The 12329-nt window shown below is 51.9% G+C and overlaps 3 pseudogenes; all 3 read left to right on the top strand.

The window, feature by feature from the left end:
* GH1P2 (growth hormone 1 pseudogene) lies at positions 657–2273 on the top strand (annotated as a pseudogene).
* GH1P3 (growth hormone 1 pseudogene) lies at positions 5566–7453 on the top strand (annotated as a pseudogene).
* Positions 10818–11372, top strand: GH1P4 (growth hormone 1 pseudogene; annotated as a pseudogene).

Raw genomic sequence — 12329 nt, 5'->3', positions numbered from 1 at the left:
TCCAAGGAGCTGGGGCTATACCCTGAGTCTGGATTCTTCTTTCGCACAGACCTGGAGGAGCCCCAAGGCTCAGGGAAAGTGAAGGACAAAGTGTGGGGTCGGCTCCCTCTAGTGGTCAGTATTAGCACTGCATCCAGCTGCCTCAGGCTGGCCCAGGAGGACTCAGCCAAAGTGGAATTCAGGACTTAATCTTGCCCAGAACCCCCAGAATCTATAGGCTGCGGTTGGCCCCTTTTCCCAGAACACACATTCTCTCTAGTGGGTGAACGGGAAGCATGTGGGAGGAAGAAAGGGATAGGATAGAGAATGGGATGGGGTCCGTGTGGGTCTCAAGGACTGGCTATTCTGACATCCTTTCCCTCCTTCAGGTTGGCCAGCATGGCATGCTGCCAGAGGGCACCCACCTGCCCCTTAAAGAGAGGCCAGGATGGGTGGTGCCTCTGGCTGGCACTCTGTGCACAACTCTCACAGCTCTGGTGACAGTGGGAAGGGAAAGATGACAAGCGGGGGGCAGGATACTAGCATGTGTGGGAGAAGCTTCTAAATTATCCATTAGCACAGGCATGTCAGTGGCCCCCCTTGCATGAACGTGCATAGAAACAGGTGGAGGCCAGCAGGCAGGGATAAGGGGCAAGGGCCCAGAAGAGACCAGTTCCAGGGTCCCAAGGCCCAACTACCCAAACCATGGAGAGTCCTGTGGACAGCTCACCTAGCTGCAAATGGCTGCAGGTAAAGGTCCCTAAAATCCTTTTCAGCATTATATGTCCTGAGGAGAGAGACACATGGGACGGGGGCACTAGTCCTCAGGTTTGGGCTTCTGAATGTGGGTATTGCCATCTAAGCCCAGATTTACAGCCAATCTCAGAATGTTCCTGGTCCCTGGGGGGAGACAAAAAAGAAACAGCCCCTGAGCAAGAGCACTGCCCTCTTGCTCTCCGGCTCCCTCCCACGCCCACTGGTTTCTCCCTAGTCTCCCCGGCATCCCTGCTCCTGACTTTCACCCTGCTCTGCCTGCTCTGGCTTCGAGAGGCCGGTGCCTTCCAATCAATTCCCTTATCCTCGCTTTATGACTATGCTGTGATCCGCGCCTATCGCCTCAACCACCTGGCCTTTGACATCTACCAGAAGTTTGTAAGCTCTTGACAAATGGATGTATGTCAGGGTTGGCAGGAAGGGGTGACTTTGCCTTGATGGGAAGTAATGGGAGGAGAGGAAGGAGCTCAGGATAGTTTTCTGAATCGAAGATGCAGGCAGATGAGCATACACTGAGTGAGGTCCCAGAAAAGGAACAATGGGAGCTGGTCAGCAGCATAGATATTGATGGGTGGTCCTTCTCCTAGGAGGAAGCTCATAGCCCAAAGGAACAGAAGGATTTTTTCCCCCGCATAACACCAGGACCTCCCTTTGCTTCTCAGCGTCTGTCCCAACACCCACTAACAGAAAGGAAACTCTGCAGAAATCTGTGAGTGGCCACCCTCTCCACCAGGCAGGGATGGGGGAGGCCTGTGGTCAGAGCCCCTGGGCAGCCCACCCACTGCCGGTCCTTCCCCTGCAGAACCTAGAGCTGCTCCAAAACTCCCTGCTGCTCATCCAGATGTGGCTCAAGCCCATGCAGTCCCTCAACAGTGTCTTTGCCAACAGCCAACAGCATAGTGTCTCAAACAGCTTCATCTATGAGTACCTGAAGGACCTAGAGGAAGTCATCCAAACTCTGATGGGGGTGAGGGTGTGCCAGGGGTCCCCAATCCTGGGGACCCCCTGGCTTCCAGAGCTGGGGGAAAGCAACACTGCTGCTCTCTTTTTAGCAGTCAGGCCCTGACCCAAGAGAACTCAGCATATTCTTCATTTCCACAAGTGAATACTCCAGGCCTTTCTCTATACCCTGGAGGGGAGGGAGGAGAAAGAATGAGTGAGAGAGGGAGGGAACAGTGTCCAAGCGCTTGGCCTCTCCTTCTCTTCCTTCACTTTGCAGAGGCTGGAAGATGGCAGCCCCTGGACTGGGGAGATCTTCAAGCAGACCTACAGGAAGTTTGACAGAAACTCGCACAATGACGATGCACTGCTCAAGAACTATGGGCTGCTCTACTGCTTCTGGAAGGACATGGACAAGGTTGAGATGTTCCTGCGCATTGTGCAGTGCCGCTCTGTGGAGGGCCTCTGTGGCCTCTAGCTGCCAGGTGGCATCCCTATGTCCCGTCCCCAGTGCCTCTCTTGGCCCTGGAAGGTGGCACTCCAGTCCCACCAGCCTTGTCCTAATAAAATTAAGTTGCATCATGTTGTCTGACTAGGTGCCCTCCTCTACTATTATGGGATGGAGGATGGGGGTATGGAGCAAGGGGTAGGTTGGGAAGAAAACCTGCAGGGCCTATGGGGTCTCTTGGGAACCAGGCCCTCGAAACATAAAGGATTTGACTCTTCTTGGGCCAGAAGGAAGCTGGCATAGCACTGCTGTCCATTACTCACTGAGACCACTCCACCAGGTCAGTGCTCCCAGCTTGCTGGTCACAGCTCACTGGTCATCCCAGAAATAAATTGAAAGTATTTTTTTCTCTTTAATCATCACCAGCAACACCAAACCTAGCCCCCAAGGAGTGAGAAGAAATGAAAACAAGACAGGCTATTAAGTGCAGAGGCAAAAATTTCCCAAAAAGTGAGAAAACAACGTCATAGAATTGTGTGTGCAGAAGAATTTTAACATGAATATTCCTTAAGCCCAACAACCCTTGGGAAATGAGAACAATACAAAAATGAGTTTGATACATACAGAAGCCGAGCATTTGGGATCTGAATTAGGTCAAGGGAAGTGGAAGACACATTTTATTTAGGGTTGCAAATGAAGTGCCAACAGGTTCCAGATAGATAACAATGTAAGCAATGAGGGCTGGATGGGAAGGGATAAATCCCAGCTGATACTCGCTTCTCTTAGGAAGATGCAATGGAGAGGGGTGGGAACCAGCACCACCTGCAGAACTCACAATCCACATCTAAGTCCCCAATACTGGCTAAAAGGCCCTGTCATGGGGGCTCCATGTCCCAGTCGACACTGGAGGAAGGATGGTGGGGGACACAGAAAGCTATATGGAGCTCAGGGACCCTCCTCCATTCCCACCTGGCTCCTCCTCTTTGGTGGTGTTGGAAGGAGCAGGGGTAAGTGGTGTCTCCACCCTGCCAGTGACCCCATGTTTCTCAGAGCTGGTATCATTGCTGACATCCCTCTCGGGTCCTCCCACAGGCCTGCCTGGAGAACAGCCCACAGCCCAGTGCCCTCCCAGCAGATGATGAGTCTGGGGTGCTGGTTGGGTTATGATTCAGGAATGAGGGCAGAAAATGAGCTCCGTCTTCTGCTCTGAAAAGGGGGAGGTGGCAGAGCCCAGCATTCACATCCTCGACCACAGGGGTGTGGGTTCTCAATGTTGGGCGGCAACACCACTGCCAACCACTTCTAAAAGCGTTTTTTTGTTTGCTTGCTTGTGTTTCTACAGCGTCGCCTGCTGGATGCCCTTAAACTCAGGGTGGAAGATTTCAGGGCAGGAGAGGGTGTTCTTTCCTGCTCTCATCTCTGGGGGCATCTGATGCTTGTGACCTCCAGATGATATTGAAATAGCCCCACCCTGGGCACCAGGAAACAGGAGGCTCAGTCCTGGCCTTCTCTGCCTTCACCTTGTCCTGCTGTGAGGTTTCCACAAGGCACCCTGTGCCACTGGGCCATTCTCACCTGGGAACTGAGGGAGAACAATCTGCGCCTTATGGAAGAACAAAATGAGGCAAGGGCCACTTGTGTTGGGGGCAGGATCCCTGAACTCAAGGAAATTTAGAAGCGGAAATAACTGGATTGGGAGCGGTGACTCACTCCTGTAATCTCAATACTTTGAGATGCCAAGGTGTTCGAATCACCTAAAGTCAGGCGTTTGAGACCAGCCTGGCCAACATAGTGAAACGCTATCTCTACTAAAAACAAGTTCAAAAATTAGCCCAGCATAGTGGCTGGTGCCTGTAATCACAGTTACTCAGGAGCCTGAAGTGAGAGAATCACTTGAAGAACCCAGGAGGCAGAGGTTGCAGTGAGCCAAGATCATGCCACTTACCTCCAGCTGAGGGACAGATGAAACTCCATCTCAAAAAAAAAAAAAAAGAAGAAGAAGAAGAAGCTAAAATAACTAAACTAAATAACTGAGTAGCACCACACTACCTGCTCCGGAGAAAGGACTTTTTTTTTTTTTTGAGACGATGTACAGTGGTGTGATCTTGGCTCACTGCAAACTCTGCCTCTTGAGTTCAAGGGATTCTCCCACCTCAGCCTGCCAAGTAGCTGGGTTTATAGGAGAAAGACATCACACCCAGGTAATTTTTGTACTTTCAATAGTGATGAAGTTTTCCCATGTTGATCACTCTGGTCTTGAACTCCTGACCTCAAGTGATCCACTCATCTCAGCCTCCAAAAGTGCTGGGATTACAGGCGTGAGCCACTGTGCCCAGCCTAGAGAAAGTGTGGGAAGAGCAAGTTTGTGGAGCTCTGCTGCCCTGGCTGAGGTAGCTCATGCAAGTCAGTCTCTCTGAGCCTCAGACTCTTGATCTGTGAAATGGGATGTCATAATAGCTCCTTCACAGACAAGTGGCAGGTCAGATGTGAGAATGCACAGGCAGGCCCTCTGCAACTGGATAAGCTCCATACAGATCTGGAAAGGAGGAGGAGAAAAAGGAGGAGGGGTTTCCATGGCTGCATAGGGCATCCTTCGGCGGGATGTGTTCTGAGTTCCAAAGCAGGGGAGGAAACTCAAACCTTCAAGAGCTCCTCCAACTTTGAGATTCTCTGACGGATTCAGGGCTATGGGAGAAAGCGCTTGTGGTCTGTGTCTGTTCCCAGGACTTCTGCTTCTTGGTTTGTATCTCTGCTACAGGCTCAAGGAGGTGGGGCAATACGTTGAGTCTGGATTCTTAGTCCCCATGGACCTTGGGGAGCCCCAAGGCTCAGGAAGAGGGGAGGGCCAAGAATTGGGGTTGGTTCCCTCTAGTTGTCAGTATTAGCACTGCATCCAGCTGCCTCAGGCTGGCCCAGGAGGACTCAGCCAAAGTGGAGTTCAGGACTGAATCTTGCCCAGAACCCCCAGAATTTATTGGCTGTGGTTGGCCCCTTTTCCCAGCACACACATTCTCTCTGGTGGGTGGAGGGAATCCACGCGAGGAGGAGGAAAGGGATAGAATAGAGAGTGGGATGGGGTCCATGTGGGTCTCAAGGACTGGCTATCCTGACATCCTTTCCCTCCTTCAGGTTGGCCAGCATGACATGCTGCCAGAGGGCACCCACCTGCCCCTAAAAGAGAGGCCAGGATGGGTGGTGCCTCTGGCTGACACTCTGTGCACAACTCTCACAGCTCTGGTGACGGTGGGAAGGAAAAGATGACAAGCCAGGGGGCATGATACCAGCATGTGTAGAAGCTTCTAAATTATCCATTAGCACAGGCACGTCAGTGGCCCCCTTTGCATGAACATGCATAGAAACAGGTGGGGACCAACAGGCAGACAGAAGGGGCGAGGGTATAAAAGGGCCCACAAGAGACCAGCTCCAGGATCCCAAGGCCCAACTCCCCAAATCATGGAGAGTCCTGTGGACAGCTCACCCAGCTGCAATGGCTGCAGGGTTCCTAAAATCCCTATGAGCCGGATGTGTCTGGAGAGGAGAGGCGGTGCCCTGTAGATGGGACAGGGGCACTAACCATCAGATTTGGGGCTTCTGGATGTGAGTATCATCATCTAAGCCCAGATATTCGGCCAATCTCAGAATGTTCCTGGTCCCTGAGGGAGAGATAAAAAAAAAAAAAAAAAAAAAACAGCCTCTGAGCAAGAGCACTGGCCTCTTGCTCTCTGGCTCCCTCCCTTCCCCTATGGTTTCTCCCCAGGATCCCAGATGTCCCTGCTCCTGGCTCTTGCCCTGCTCTGCCTGCCCTGGCTTCAAGAGACTGGTGCCCTTCCAAGAATTCCCTTATCCAGGTGACTCTATGCTCCATGCCTATCAGCTGCACCAGCTGGCCTTTGACACCTACCAGGAGTTTGTAAGTTCTTGAGGAATAGGTGCCCATCGGGGGGGCCGGAAGGGGTGACTTTACTCTGCTGGGAAGTAATGGGAGGAGATGAAGGAGCTCAGGGTTGTTTTCTGAAGTGAAGATGCAGGCAGATGAGCATACACTGAGTGAGGTCCCAGAAAAGTAAGAATGGGAGCTGGTCACCAGCACAGACCTTGATGTGTGATCTTTCTGCTAGGAAGATGATTGTATCTTGAAGGAACAGAAGTATTTCTTCCTGCAGAACCCCAAGACCTCCCTCTGCTTCTCAGAGTCTATCCCAACACCCTTCAACAAGGAGGGTGTTGTTGAAGTGCATCATCTTTGTGCAAGTTTCTGTCAAACTTGCTGTAGGTTTGCCTTAAGATCTCCCCAGTCCGGGGGCTGCCATCTCCCAGCCTCTGCAAAGTGAAGGAAGAGAAGGAGAGGCCAAGCGCTTGGACACTGTTCCCTCCCTCTCTCATTCATTCATTTTCCCTCCTCCCTCTAAGGTGTAGAGAAAGGCCTGGAGGATTCATGAGTGGAAATGAAGAATAAGCTGAGTTCTCTTGCTTCAGGGCCTGACTGCTAAAAAGAGTGAAGTCTGTGAGTGGCCGCCCTCTCCCCAGGTGGGGATGGGGGAGGCCGGTGGTCAAAGCCTCCGGGCAGCACACCCACAGCCAGTCCTTCCCCTGCAGAACCTAGAGCTGCTCCACATCTCCCTGCTGCTCATCCAGTCCTGGCTCGATTCCGTGCAGCTCCTCAGGAGTGTCTTTGCCAAGAGCCAACTGCGTAGCGTCTCAAACACCGACATCCATGAGTACCTGAAGGACCTAGAGGAAGGAATCCAAACTCTGATAGGAATGAGGGTGGCGCCAGTGGTCTCCAATCCAGGGGCCCTCCTGGCTTCCAGAGCTGGGGGAAAGAAACACTGCTGCTCTCTTTTTAGCAGTCAGGCCCTGACCCAAGAGAACTCAGCATATTCTTCATTTCCACTCGTGAATCCTCCAGGCCTTTCTCTACACCTTAGCGGGAGGAGGGAAAATGAATGAATGAGAGAGGGAGGGAACAGTGTCCAAGCGCTTGGCCTCTCCTTCTCTTCCTTCACTTTGCAGAGGCTGGGAGATGGCAGCCCCCGGACTGGGGAGATCTTCAGGCAGACCTACAGCAAGTTTGACAGAAACTCGCACAACCATGATGCACTGCTCAAGAACTACTGGCTGCTCTACTGCTTCTGGAGAGACATAGACAAGGTCGAGACATTCCTGCGCATTGTGCGGTGCCACTCCGTGGAGGGCAGCTGTGGCTTCTAGCTGCCAGGTGGCATCCCTGTGGCCCCTCACCAGTGCCTCTCCTGGCCCAGAAGGTGGCACTCCAGTCCCGCCAGCCCTGTCCTAATAAAACTAAGTTGTATCATGTTGTCTGACCAGGTGTCCTTCTGTAATATTATGGGGTGGAGGGTGGGGGTATGGAGCAAGGGGTAGGTTGGGAAGACAACCCACAGAGCCAGAGGGGTTTATTGGGAACCAGGCCCCTGAAGCATAATGGACTTGGCTCTTCCTGGGCCAGAAGAAAGCCGGCACAGCACTGCTGTCTATTACCCACTGAGGCCACTCCACCAGGTCAGTGCTCCCAGCTTGCTGGTCACAGCCCACTGGTCATTTCAGAGATGATTTCAAGGCATTTCTTCCTCCAGGACCATCACCAGCAACCTACCCCCAGGAGTGGGAATAAATGAAAACAAGATCAACTATATGCAGAGGCAAAAATTCCCCAACAGGTAAGAAAACAATGTCATGAGATTACCTGTGTGCAGAAGAATTTTAAGACGAATATTCCTTAAGGGCAACTAACCTTGGGAAATGAGAACAATGCAAAAATGATTTTAAAACATACAGAACCAGAGCATTTGGGATCTGAATTAGGGCAAGGGAAGTGGAAGATACATGTTATTTGGGGTTGAAAATGAAGTGCCAACAGGTTCCAGATAGATAACAATGTAAGCAATGAGGGCTGGATGGGAAGGGATAAATCCCAGCTGATACTCGCTTCTCTTAGGAAGATGCAATGGAGAGGGGTGGGAACCAGCACCAACTGCAGAACTCACAGTCCACATCTAAGTCCCCAGTACTGGCTAAAAGGCCCTGTCATGGGGGCTCCATGTCCCAGTCGACACTGGAGGAAGGATGGTGGGGGACACAGAAAGCTACATGGAGCTCAGGGACTCTCCTCCATTCCCACCTGGCTCCTCCTCTTTGGTGGTGCTGGAAGGAGCAGGGTAAGTGGTGTCTCCACCCTCCCAGTGACCCCATGTTTCTCAGAGCTGGTATCATTGATGACATCCCTCTCGGGTCCTCCCACAGGCCTGCCTGGAGAACAGCCCACAGCCCAGCGCCCTCCCAGCAGATGATGAGTCTGGGGTGCTGGTTGGGTTATTCTTCAGGAGTGGTGGCAGATGAGCTCCGTCTTCTGCTCTGAAAAGGGGGAGGTGGCAGGGACTCAGGAACGGGGAGAGTTCACATTCACAGCATTCACATCCTAGACCACAGGGGTGTGGGTTCTCAATGCTGGGCGGCAACACACTGCCAACCACTTCTGGAAGCATCTGCTTGTTTGCTTGCTTGTGTTTCTACAGCGTCGTGTGCTGGATGCCCTTAAACTCAGGGTGGAAGATTTCAGGGCAGGAGAGGGTGTTCTTTCCTGCTCTCATCTCTGGGGGCATCTGATGCCTGTGACCTCCAGATGGTATTGAAATAGCCCCACCCTGGGCACCAGGAGATAGGAGGTTTAGTCCTGGCCTTCTCTGCCTTTGCCTTGTCCTGCTGTGAGGTTTCCAAAAGGCACCCCATGCCACTAAGTCATTCTCACCTGGGAACTGAGGGAGAACAATCTGCCCCTTATGGAAGAACAAAATGAGGCAAGGGCCACTTGTGTTGGGGGCAGGAGCCCTGAACTCAAAGAAATTTAGAAGCTGAAATAACTGGCTTGGGAGCGGTGACTCACACCTGTAATCTCAAAACTTTGGGATGCCAAGGCTGGTGAATCACCTGAAGTCAGGAGTTTGAGACCATCCTGGCCAACATGTTGAAACCCCATCTCTACCAAAAAAGTACAAAAATTAGCCCAACATAGTGGTTTTGCCAGTAATCTCAGATACTCAGGAGGCTTAGGTGGGAGAATCACTTGAACCCAGGAGGCAGAGGTTGCAATGAGCCAAGATCATGCCACTGCACTCCAGCCAGTGTGACAGTATGAGAGACTCCATCTGAAAAAAAAAAAAGAAGAAGCAGCAGCCAGAATAACTAAGTAGTAGCACCACACTACCTGCTCTGGGGGAAGAACCCCCCACCCCTTGTTTTTTTGTTGTTGTTTGTTTTGTTTTTTGGGGTTTTTGTTTGTTTGTTTTTTGAGCTGGCATTCTGCTATCACCAAGGCCTGAGTGTAGAGGTGGGATCTTGGCTCACTGCAACCTCTGCCTCCTGTGTTCAAGGGATTCTCCCATCTCTCCCTCCTGAGTAGCTGGGATTATAGGCATGCGCCACCATGCACAGCTAATTTTTGTATTTTGAATAGAGACGGGTTTTGGCCATGTTGACCGGGCTGGTCTTGAACTGCTGATCTCAAATGATCCACCCACCTCAGCCCTCCAAAGTGCTGGAATGAGAGGTGTTAACCACCATGCCCGGCCTAGAGAAAGGACTTTGAATGACACAATGTGGGAAGAGCAAGGTTGTGGAGATCTGCCCTGGCTGAGGTGGCTCATGCAAGTCAGTCTCTGAGCCTGAGACTCTTTATTTGTGAAATGGGGTGATCATAATAGCTCCTTCACAAGACAAGTGGCAGGTCAGATGTGAGAATGCACAAGCAGGCCCTTTGCAACTGAATAAGCTCCATACAGATCTGCAAGTAGAACGGAGGAAAAAAGGGAGGATGGGTTTCCGTGGCTGCATAGGGCATATTTCGGCATGATGTGTTCTGAGTCCCAAAGCTCGGGAGAAGACTCAAACCTTCAAGAACTCCTCTAACTTTGAGATTCTCTGATGGCTATGGGAGGAGGTGCTTGTGGTTCATGTCTGTTGCCGGGATTTCTGTTTCTTGGTTTGTATCTCTGCTACAGGTCCAAGGAGCTTGGGTGATACCCTGAGTCTGGGTTCTTTGTCCCCACAGACCTGCGGGAGCCCCAAGGCGCAGGGAAAGGGGAGGGTGAAGAATGGGGTTAGTTCCCTCTAGTGGTCAGTATTAGCACTGCATCCAGCTGCCTCAGGCTGGCCCAGGAGGACTCAGCAAAGTGGAATTCAGGACTGACTCTTGCCCAGAACCCCCAGAATCTATTGGCTGTGGTTGTCCCCTTTTCCCAACACACACACTCTCTCTGGTGGGAGGACGGGAACAACGCGGGGAGGAAGAAAGTGATAGGATACAGAGTGGGATGGAGTCCATGTGGGTCTCAAGGACTGGCTATCCTGACATCCTTTCCCGCCTTCAGGTTGGCCAGCATGGCATGCTGCCAGAGGGCACCCACCTGCCCCTAAAAAAGAGGCCAGGATGGGTGGTGCCTCTGGCTGACACTCTGTGCACAACTCTCACAGCGCTGGTGACGGTGGGAAGGGAAAGATAACAAGCCAGGGGATATGATACCAGAGTGTGTGGGAGAAGCTTCTAAATTATCCATTAGCACAGGCACATCAGTGGTCCCATGCATAAATGTACAAAGAAACAGGGGCAAGTAGGGAGAGAGAAGGGGCGAGGGTATAAAAGGGCCCACAAGAGGCCAGCTCCAGGATCTCAAGGCCCAACTCCCCAAACCACGGAGAGTCCCGTGGACAGCTCACCCAGCTGCAATGGCTGCAGGTAAGGGTCCCTAAAATCCCTATGAGCAGGATGTGTCTGGAGAGGAGAGGCGGCGCCCTGTAGATGGGACGGGGGCACTAACCCTCAGGTTTGGGGCTTCTGGATGTGAGTATCACCATCTAAGCCCAGATATTCAGCCAATCTCAGAATGTTGCTGGTCCCTGGAGGGAGACCTTTGCAGAGGCTGGAAGATGGCAGCCCCCGGACTGGGGAGATCTTCAGGCAGACCTACAGGAAGTTTGACAGAAACCCGCAGAACGATGACGCATTGCTCAAGAACTATGGGCTGCTCTACTGCTTCTGGAAGGGCATGGACAAGGTCGAGACATTGCTGTGCATTGTGCAGTGCCACTCTGTGGAGGGCAGCTGTGGCTTCTAGCTGCTGGGTGGCATCCCTGTGACCCCTCCCTATTGCTTCTCCTGGCCCCGGAAGGTGGCACTCCAGTGCCCACCAGCCCTGTCCTAATAATATTAAGTGGCATCATTTTGTCTGACTAGGTGTCCCTCTCTAATATTATGGGGTGGGGGTAGGGGTGGGGGTATGGAGTAAGGGGCAGGTTGGGAAGACAACCAGTAGGTCTATTGGGAACCAGGCCCCTGAAACATAATGAACTTGATCTTCCTGGGCCAGAAGAAAGCCGGCACAGCCCTGCTATCTATTACTTACCGAGGCCACTCCACCAGGTCAGTGCTCCCAGCTTGCTGGTTGCAGCTCACTGATCATCCCAGTGATAATTTGAAGGCATTTCTTCCTCCCCAACCATCACTAGCAACACCAAACCTAGCCCCTAGGAGTGGGAATAAATGAAAACAAGACAGGCTATTAAGTGCAGAGGGAAAAGTTCCCCAAAAAGTGAGAAAACAATGTCTTGGAGTTACTTGTGTGCAGAAGAATTTTAAGATAAATATTCCTTAAGCGCAACTACGCTTGGGAAATGAGAACAATGCAAAAATGAGTTTGATACATATAAAATGAGAGCATTTGGAATCTGAATTAGGTCAAGAAAGTGGAAGAGATATTTTATTTGGATTTCCAAATGCAGTGCCAGCAGGTGCCACAACCCCCAGACCTCCCTCTCCTTCTCACACTCTATCCCGACAGCCGCCAGCAAAAAGGAAACTCAGATAAAAACGGAGGCAATGGGGGCTGGATGGGAAGGGATAAATCCCAGCTGATACTTGCTTCCCGTAGCGGGATGCAACACAGAGGGAATTAGCACCACCTGCAGAACTCACAATCCACATCTAAATCCCCAGCACTGGCTAAAAGGCCCTGTCATGGGGGCTCCATGTCCCAGGTGACAATTGGAGGAAGGATGGTAGGAGATACAGAAAGCTACATGGAGCTCAGGGACTCTCCTCCATTCCCACCTGGCTCCTCCTCTTTGGTGGTGCTGGAAGGAGCAGGGGTAAGTGGTGTCTCCACCCTGCCAGTGACCC

The sequence above is a fragment of the Callithrix jacchus genome, chromosome 5, assembly GCF_049354715.1.
Source record: "Callithrix jacchus isolate 240 chromosome 5, calJac240_pri, whole genome shotgun sequence".
Classification (NCBI taxonomy): domain Eukaryota; kingdom Metazoa; phylum Chordata; class Mammalia; order Primates; family Cebidae; genus Callithrix; species Callithrix jacchus.
This window is presented reverse-complemented; position numbering and strand designations above follow the sequence as displayed.